The sequence below is a fragment of the Lonchura striata genome, chromosome 2 (genome assembly GCF_050655825.1).
Source record: "Lonchura striata isolate lonStrDom1 chromosome 2, ASM5065582v1, whole genome shotgun sequence".
Taxonomy (NCBI): Eukaryota; Metazoa; Chordata; class Aves; order Passeriformes; family Estrildidae; genus Lonchura; species Lonchura striata.
In genome coordinates, this window is record NC_140704.1 from 130383825 (window position 1) to 130393132 (window position 9308).

Here is a 9308-nt window from a genome sequence, read left to right on the forward strand (position 1 = left end):
ACACTTCAGAATTATGGAAAACATTCAGGCATCATGATCTTAAAAACTGAGATATAATATAGCTCTGTCTGCAATATGTAAATGTGCATATGCATTCATACATAAAATTAATAAACTTTGTGGTTTTTTTATAAAACCACACTTCTTGAACTGCAAATAACACCAAAGGACCATATCCCAGAACATCCTATACTCATTTAATGCAGAATTTAGATGATTTTAATACTTTGCTCTATTGTGAATACCAGACAACCTTATATTATTACTTTAAAAAATATTTTCATAGGTTAATTTAGAAATAATTTAGTATGAATTTAGAAAAATTGAATAAAAATTTATAAGTGCATAAGACAAGAATACAAGTCTTACCTCTAAAACAAGGCATATATCTTTAGTAGATCCAGCAATTCAGAAAAAAATAAAAAGTAACAAAAAAGGAATTTATTTCCAAATCTAATCTGTGATCAGTGCTTTCATGTACCACAAACTGCATCGCAAACTACTTCACAAGCTGCAGTGGAGAAAGAAATAGAAAACATTGCCACAAATTTGTAGATTTTTCTATATTTGCATTAAAATTACATGAAATTCTATATATGCAATTAAAAAATGTTTGGAGCAGAAGAATAATAAAGTCAATTGGTCTGGGACACCGAAACTTAATTAATGGAATTCAGCACAGTGCATGAATACTTTTTCTGTACTGATAAATCAGGCCTCCTTACTCAAACAAAACAAATGAGCTGACTTTCTGCCAAGAATTTTCTGAAGTGATTTGAAGGGGAAAGAATCTGCTCTCCACCCTAAATCATTCTGTGCCAGGGAAGATATGCAGCTGCTGTTGCTACAGTCTGGATACTGTTGGCTCAGAAAGAAGTGAGCAGGAATTGCAGCTTTCATGACTGTGTTGTCAGCAGAATTGGTCTTTAGACTATGGAAAGGACAGCATCAGTTTTGATTGATGCTTTTTTCAAAACAAATGTCTAGATATTTGCCAAATGAGGACAGCATGTAATAGACCTCAATTATATTTAATTCAAGGACAAGCAAGCGAGGACTTTAAACTTCTCAAAATCTATCTTTTTTTATAAATAATATATTTTACATTACTCCCTTGTTAGTAAAATAGTCTTCATGCTGTTGTATATATAAATATAAATCTATAGACCTATAAATCTATAAATATAGATATATAAAATAGAATTTTAGAGTTTGCTGAGTTGGAAGGAACCCAATATAAAGGGGATATGAAGGCCATATATCATCTCCAACAAGACCTTATAGTGGAAGTTCAGATCACAGAATCACTACCAAGGGCATCATTAACTTCTTGATGGTAATGTCAGCCTATAACATAGGGGAACAGGAAGCAGCCACTTTTCATCTTTTGCCTTTCGCCTCTCAACAAGAATTTGTGTTCACACTCTTTAATGGCTGAGCCTATCCAGAGGAATTTGATAAGTATGATTATAGTGACTATGCCCCTTGGGCTGTGTCTTTAATGAGAGATGGAAATCAGGAGCAGGAATGAGTTCTTGGTGGGCTTTGAGAGCTGTGAATCTTTCCTTCCCATCTTTGAGATGTGGCTCAGGCTTGATGTGTTTGCTATGTGCTCACAAGCAGCTAGGCAGCACAGAACTGTGGATGGACCAGGCTGTGGTGTTCCAAGCAATTCCCAGGCCCAGTCCCTCCGTCCTGCATGAATTACTGTGTTAGGCGCCTTTGCTAAGGACTGGAAATTTATAGGATGAATCATATCAGCATGTGGTCATAAGACTTTCTCTGGACTCACAGTCAGCTGAGAATAGTAGAATCTCTTGTTCTGGTTTTGTCAATTCCAGCATGACTTTCAGGAAACATCAAAAACAATCCAGAGACAGCTGGCCAGTGTTTGGATTTGCATCAGATTTGTAAAGCTATTATAATTAATACAACCATAATTGTTTAAACAAGAAAAAGGAAGAAATCCATTGATTTGCTGGACAGCTAGATTGATTTACTGAGGAATGTGGAGAAATATGTAATAAAAATCATGGTCAAAAATAAGTGATAAATGGAAATAATATCTATCAGGCAGTTAAAACAATTTACATGACACAAAACATCTTCTCAAAAAAACAGAAATTCATTCAATATGTTGGAATGTCTCCTAAATGAAAAAGAAAAAATACAACTGTGATTCAAGAAATAAAAATACAAAGCTCTCAAAGACAAAAAAATTTATGTTTATAGCACACTGCGAGAAATATTTGACTATTAGGAATCCATACTCTATAATTATTTTAAGCATTACTTAAGAAAAATGTATTCTCTGGAAGTTAATTACCTGTTCTAACCTGCTACTTATAAAATGTAACAGCAAATCAGATTGATTGAAAAGGAACAGGTAGAACTTTCAAGGTCATTGATAAGATAATAGCTGTATATATTTTTTTCCAATACAGAAAAAGTACACATTCTTATGTAATTAATATTATATTGAAAAAGTATATACTCTTTTTACTTTGTGTCTCACTGCTTTCTGAAAGTTCTGCTTTGCAAATGATGCATGTACACACACACACACACACACACACACACGTCCATGCGTGTCAACTACAGAATTTTCTACTGAGTCACATATCTGCTGTAAACTGAGAGAGCAACCATTGGGTAAATCAATCTAGAACAATGTAAAAGTTTTCCTTCACAAAACCTTTTTTACCAGTGGAAATTTGAAAAACAATTCAAATATTTGAAAGATTTGTAATAAATTCATTGAGGCCAAATAAAGCAAACTCTTTTTGCATTTTCAACTAAATTGATTTAAACCATTTTCATCATGCAACACAACACAAGAGGCAAATGAGAGCACGTAAATAATTACAAGCCTATCAGACCTATGAATTTAAGGTCATCTTTATTTATAGTAAATATTAGGATACAAACAAATTCCAAATGAGTCTAAACAATATGCTGTAAAACATATTAAAAATATATATAAAATTGTTTTATGTCTCAAAAAAACCAAATAAAGGACTTAAAAAAACATGTAATGACATACAGCAAAATCTACTGTAGGTAATAGTCCTATGGGAATAAATGACAATGCTCCAACTGAATATAGTGGGATCAGGGTTAGAGCCTTCAGGTGAGTAAATGGCTTTATGGTTTACGTGAAAAACCTGAATCTATTCTTCAAACTGCTCAGTGTGGCAGGGTCCTGCAGCAGCCAGGATGCTGTGACAAACATTGTGCCTGGTAGTAACCAGCATGGTCACTGTGCCCAGCAGAGGTCATAGCAGACTGAGCAGCTGACTGAAAAAGATAGCATTTTCTTAGAACCCTTAGATGAATTCATGTTGATGACTCCTCATTGGCAGGAGACAATAGTTGAGAAGTTTTGCAAAACATTATTATCACCACTTGCCTCTCTGGAGTGGGTGCACTTCCGTTCAGATCCAGAGGTTTGATCACCTGACTAATTAAACAGACCTATTTAATTTAGTTTATGGGATCCAGCTGCATGTACACTCCTCATTTTGCTCAAATAAACATGTAGAAACCAAACAGGGAAAGCTACTGGAGCCAGGGAAAGCCACTACTTTTAAAGTGCTACTAGAAGTGACTGCCTAAAATAATGTCATGGGTTCCATATCAAAGTCTTATTTCTGTCATTCCAAAGAAAAGAGTCTGTCATTTAAAGGTATGGGCTTTAATATTTTTCTCTTAAAACCAGCAGTAACAGTTTGCAACCTTCACCACTGTGGCAAGGCTGTCACTCTGAATGTCATCATAGCACTGTTACTTTTTTCTTTTATAGTTTTTAGATCACTTCTTGCTATTGAATCATGATAAATGATACAGTTTGTAATTTCATCTCTCAGGATTTGCCCTCACCAAAGCACAAGCCAAGTCTTGCACTAAAACAAACCCTTGCCAAAAGTATTAACTCACAAATCAAAATGCCAGCCTTTCCAATCAGTCCTACTCATTCTAACCCCATGTGCCCTACATGCTATTTTATCTAAGTGTCTTGCAAATCAAGTCTTTCCTTGCACAAGGCTTTGAGAAGTTTGGGCCAGACCTTGAACAAACATTCCATCTAGATGTCCAGTGCTATTATTGAAGTAGGCAGTGCCATATTTCTTGGAATTAACTATAAAAAAAATAAAAGTTACTAAAACAGATCATAATAATTTATTTAAAAAACTCCACAGTTCACATACTATGAACTCTAAACCTTGAACTCTCTTATAGACTTGAGACCTGGCAGGAAAAACAGGATCAGGAAAAACAGAAACAGTGAACAGGAATACAAGAAACTAGAAAGGTCTTTCTTATCTATTGTTTAGGATGCAAGTTGCTGTATTTCATGTGCACTGAAGTACTTTACGGATGACATATGCATTTTTAGGGGTGGGATATTTATATGTCTGCTAACTTCTTAAGGACTGCATATAGTCCTTATATATATAATCTCAGAATCTCCTTTAGAATTCCTCAGGACTTTCAACTCCAAAAGAAAGGCATTGATATGAGATAGTCCATACTATTCTTTCATATCACCCAAAGAATGGAATCAGACGTTACTTGTTCCTACAGAGGACTTACGCAGCACACATCACCTAGCAATCTATATTTCTATGGCAGTACAGGCAGCAAATTACCATTTTATGAAAAATAATAGACTGCTTTTTTTAATGGCAGTTCAGAACAATGCAGCTGTCTCATTTTTCAGTGTGAAACCCCTATTGCTGAAGAGTTTACTGCAATTAGTTGTAACTATGGCTACACACTCTGGAAAGGGTGGGAGCAGGGGTTTAAAGTGGTGACAGCAATCACAAAGGTACAGGATCGATACATGTACAAACTTAATCAGCATTACCTGAGTCATGGTTAGATTAGCTTTAGCTGGCTGCTGCTTTTGTTCAAATGTTGATATTGATAATATGGGGAATGAACCATCTGAGCAGAATGATAGAGGACAAAGTCGACCAGATCTCTGCCTTCTTTCAGGTCTAAGAAGCCAGGTTTAAGAAGTAGAAGATTTTTTTCTTCTACTTAGCTTTGAGCTCTTAGGGAATAAAAGTTATAATCCAGTTCCTCATAAACAATGGGCCTCTGAAATGCTGCAGACAAAACTTATTTACCAAACAATACTCATTTGTATTCAAATGAAGTGATAAAATTGGAATGTAGACACTTTCAAATATGTTCTACTCCTCTATTTCACTTAAAAAATAGTTGAGGTAAGTAAGAAATAGTTGAGATAAGTAAGTATGTAGGTATGTTTTAATTGCTATTGCAATGCCTATAGGTCACAACCAAGATGATGAGTCCCTTCACCAACTATCAGAGCACACAGACTAAGAGCTAAAAACTGTCAGGTACACTTCACAGGGTGCCGATACATTTATAGGTACTGTGTGGACAGCTTAAGCAAATCAAAATGTACCCTGCACTCAACTGAGCAAAGAGATACATTGCTGATCAACATTGCTGATACATTGCTTAGCAAAAGCTAAGCTCAGAGCCCAGCTGCTACACTTCTGAGGAGCATAAGTGGGCTATCCAATTCTGGAACAGAAGGCTGCTCCTAGGTATAAATGCCAACAGCTACATTAACTTATCAATTAAATACTTCAGCAAGGAGATCTTAGGATTGGTCTGTGCTGCCAGAGCCACTTCTTTATAGCCAACAGTGAACAAGCTGAAATAGTTTTGGCTGTCTGATGAAAAACACAAGCTCAATGAAATGCCCTAACCAGCATAACTCAGAGGCATGAACTTGCAAGTCTGAGACACTGGAAACCAAATGCAAATGAGCCCTGAAATCAAAGCAGTTTAGGTCTCTAGAATTTTTGCAAATGTACACAGTGACTCTGCATGACAGGAAACAACTTGACGTTACATCAGTTCCTGCTTTTAAATGAGTTTAAGCAACTTATTCACTAATTTGTTCAGACTGAGACAATACTAGGCAAAAGGCAGTAATCCTGCAAGCCAATTGGAAATTTTTAAAGTGAAATGACAGGCGAGTTTGGATATTTTGAAGAGTCAGAGGCAGAACAAAGCTTGTTTGGAGCAATTTTAGATTCACATGCTGCAAGCATGACAGAGTTATGTTTTAGTGCCAAAGTCCTAATTGGTTTAAGACCTATAAACAAAACAGAGTGGAAAAATATTAACACATTAGTGCTGGTGGATCAAAGAACAGAGATATTTCCCAAGGCCACTTCAGGAAGAGAGAACTGAGTGCATATTTCTCAAGTCTTACCTCACCGTTTCCATCATGTGGTTCTTTTTAAAAGACTCACTTCCCAACAAACCTTACCAATAATGCATAGTCCAACCCCCCACTGAGTGTAGATCAAATTATCATCAAAGGTAACTATCCTGAACGGTAGTTCTTTTGTTGTGCTCAACTATCTAAACAAGCTGAGCCTCTCCTTGTAGATCACATTTTCTAAATGTCTGATAAAATCTGTTTGCTCTGGACTCTTTCCAATTAGTACATATCTTCTGAAGTGCACCAATTAAGATTAGTTTTGGGCATACCACCAGGCACATTAATGAGGATGATGATTACTAAAAACTCTCTCAAAACATTTCAGTTTGTGTACTTACAATGTACACAAATAAGCAGAAGGAAAAATAAATAAAACCTTTTGGAACTTTAATTCTCCCTAAAGAGTTCTGTCACCTACTCAAGGATGCTGGTAAACAAGGTCAGATCATTACTCAGACAGTATTTGAAGTTACAGAAAGAACAAATAACTGACATATTTTGGCAAAGTCCCACAGCAACCAGAATGGGGACAACAATCTAATTCCACTGAAAGAAAAACAGTTAGACAGTCCGTCTCTACAGAATTAGAAATTCAGAAATACTTAGACTGATACCAAAACCTGTCATAAACCTGAAAAATTAAAATTACCTAATTCAATGGTAGTGTGACACCAGTTCTAAAGTGTCTAACTTTATAGTAGTATTGCTTGAAGACAATACTGTATTTGTCTCAAGTAAAGTGTCTGAATTTGAGTAAAAAAACCAGCTATTTTTCAGGAGGAATCTGCTACCATATACAAAGGTAATGCTAGCTGAAATAGGATGATTTTTACAAGATAAGGAGTAATGCAGACCAAGTAATATTTTGTCCAAATGTGTTTGGGTGCAGTTTGTCCTTGGCTAAGAAAAATGATGCTCACACTCAGACCAATGACTCTCTATCTCTAACACAGTGGTTTAGGAATCCTAACATAACTAATATCGAAATTCAGGAAAAAATAATCTTTCTGTTCCCTGTTAATAGGACACCAACTTAATACAAGTTTTGACAGTTTGAAGTGGTCATGTATATATATTTACATATTTACATATTTACATATTTATATATTTATATATTCACATATTCACATATTCACATATTTATGGTGCAGAATACAGTTGCACTCAGGCACAGTCATGGTCTTCTATTCTCAAAAGAGAAGCGATCATATCTCAGAAACAAGGCAAGACATCAAGAACATTATTGCTAACCTTGGAAAATACCTTGTTCTGTGGCAAATACAATTTTCTGTCAAGATGAAACTTGTGAAACAAAAGCCAAAACACTATTTGTCTTCTTAAAGCAATAGCAAAGACTGTTTACCTCCTCCCTAAAAAGTGTATTCAGCTATCCATGGCCTACACAAAGACATGAGCTATCATTATCAATAAGAAGAAATATATTTGGGGTTGTTTTTTGCCACACTACTACAATAATGTGTTCCCACTTTCTTTCAGGCTGCAAGCCAAATGAAGTTAATTAATTACCTGTTTCCAAGCTGTAAGTGGAAAAAATGGAAAATTAAATTTATCCTAATTTGGGCCCTTTCTGTCTCAAATAGAGCACTGGGTAAAAGCAAACTTAGAAATGTATGCAACTCATAGAAGATATAATACTTGATGTATTTCAACTTAATTAATCTTTCTGGCTTTGAAAGCCTTGTTGGCTTTTGAAAGCTAGATGCTCAGGAATTATACTTCCATGTCAGAGAGAACTATATTAGTAAGAAAAAGCTCTCTGGCAAAATCACAGAAAGAAAAAAAATTGGAATAAACTAATTTTGGGTTAAAAGAGTAATTAAAAAACAACCCAAGACACCGTCGCTGCAAATCTTGGTATTTACATATAGAAGTCTTCATAAAATTGTCAATATTTTATGCCATCAAGTGGGTTGTATACATCAGAGAAACTGCAACTAGTCAGTTTACTGGCCAGGATTAAGTCAGTTCTTTTCCTCAATATGCGAAGGACTGAACTCAGTGGAAAAAAAGTTCCTACACACTGACTTTGCCTGATCCACTTTACACTTGTACTACAATCTCCTAAGAGTGATTTTCAAAAGTTGGTGGTTTGTTTTGGTTTGTTTTGTTTTGCTTTCTTTTGCTTTTAATCATGGGAGAAAAACAACGACAAGAACAACAATTTGTTGTTGAATTTTATATGGCAGATTTTGCATTAAACCACACAGAAAAACAGTGTATTAAACTCAAGTAGACATTTCAGACCAGCAGTACAGGAAAACAGCCCTTTCACAATCAAAGTACTGACGATGCTAAAGGCCAGAAAATATTTTAATAACTGACCATCATGGGACAAAGAGCCAATTCCACTATCTAATTATTAAAAAATTAAGCTCCTTCACAAAGATCATTTGACTTGAGTCTTCCGATTGAAGCCTGTCCAGCTTTATCAGTTATGTTGCAATTAAAAAAAAAATCACATTTCCTGCAACTCAGTTTTGGTACCAATTGTTTATGTGCAGGTATTTCAGTATAATAAAAAAGACAGTGAAAGTTTAAAATCCATATATTTATATATGTGTAGATACACATATATAAAATTTATGCCAGAACTGTATGTTCAAGCTTTGCTTTTTGAAAGAAAATGCCTTCTCATTCCCATTAGAATGTAATTCAGATTGACTGAAAATGCAATTACAAGTTTTTAGTTGTTGTCCAAGTCTTGTGTTTGCTGTTTGGCCAATGTCAATGCAGCAGGCGCAGCTGCTGAAAAATAAAAGCAATACCTTGGAAACAGCAAAGGCTAAGTATGTGGATCACTCTTACACATAACATTTTAGGAAAAAATCCAATTCTGTTCCTACCTAGAGGGTAATGTAATGGAACAAGGATACATTTCCATATCTTTTGAGAAAGCCCAAATGGTTGTTTGGTATAAGTGAACTATTTCAGAATAATTTCTGAATTATCTTTGCCTCAGAAGGAAAATTATTTTGCAGAAATAGACACACTTTCTTCAGCTTTTTTTACAATTTCT

The 9308-nt window shown here is 35.1% G+C and overlaps 1 long non-coding RNA gene across 1 annotated transcript in view; it reads right to left on the minus strand.

Moving 5' to 3' along the window:
- The window catches only part of LOC146768422 (uncharacterized), a 20291-nt gene extending 11434 nt beyond the window's left edge, over window positions 1-8857 (minus strand). The window contains exon 1 of the long non-coding RNA XR_014952967.1: window positions 370-8857. This is a non-coding gene — a long non-coding RNA (uncharacterized LOC146768422). The remainder of the gene's footprint in view (window positions 1-369) is intronic.
- Between the last annotated feature and the right edge of the window lie 451 nt (window positions 8858-9308).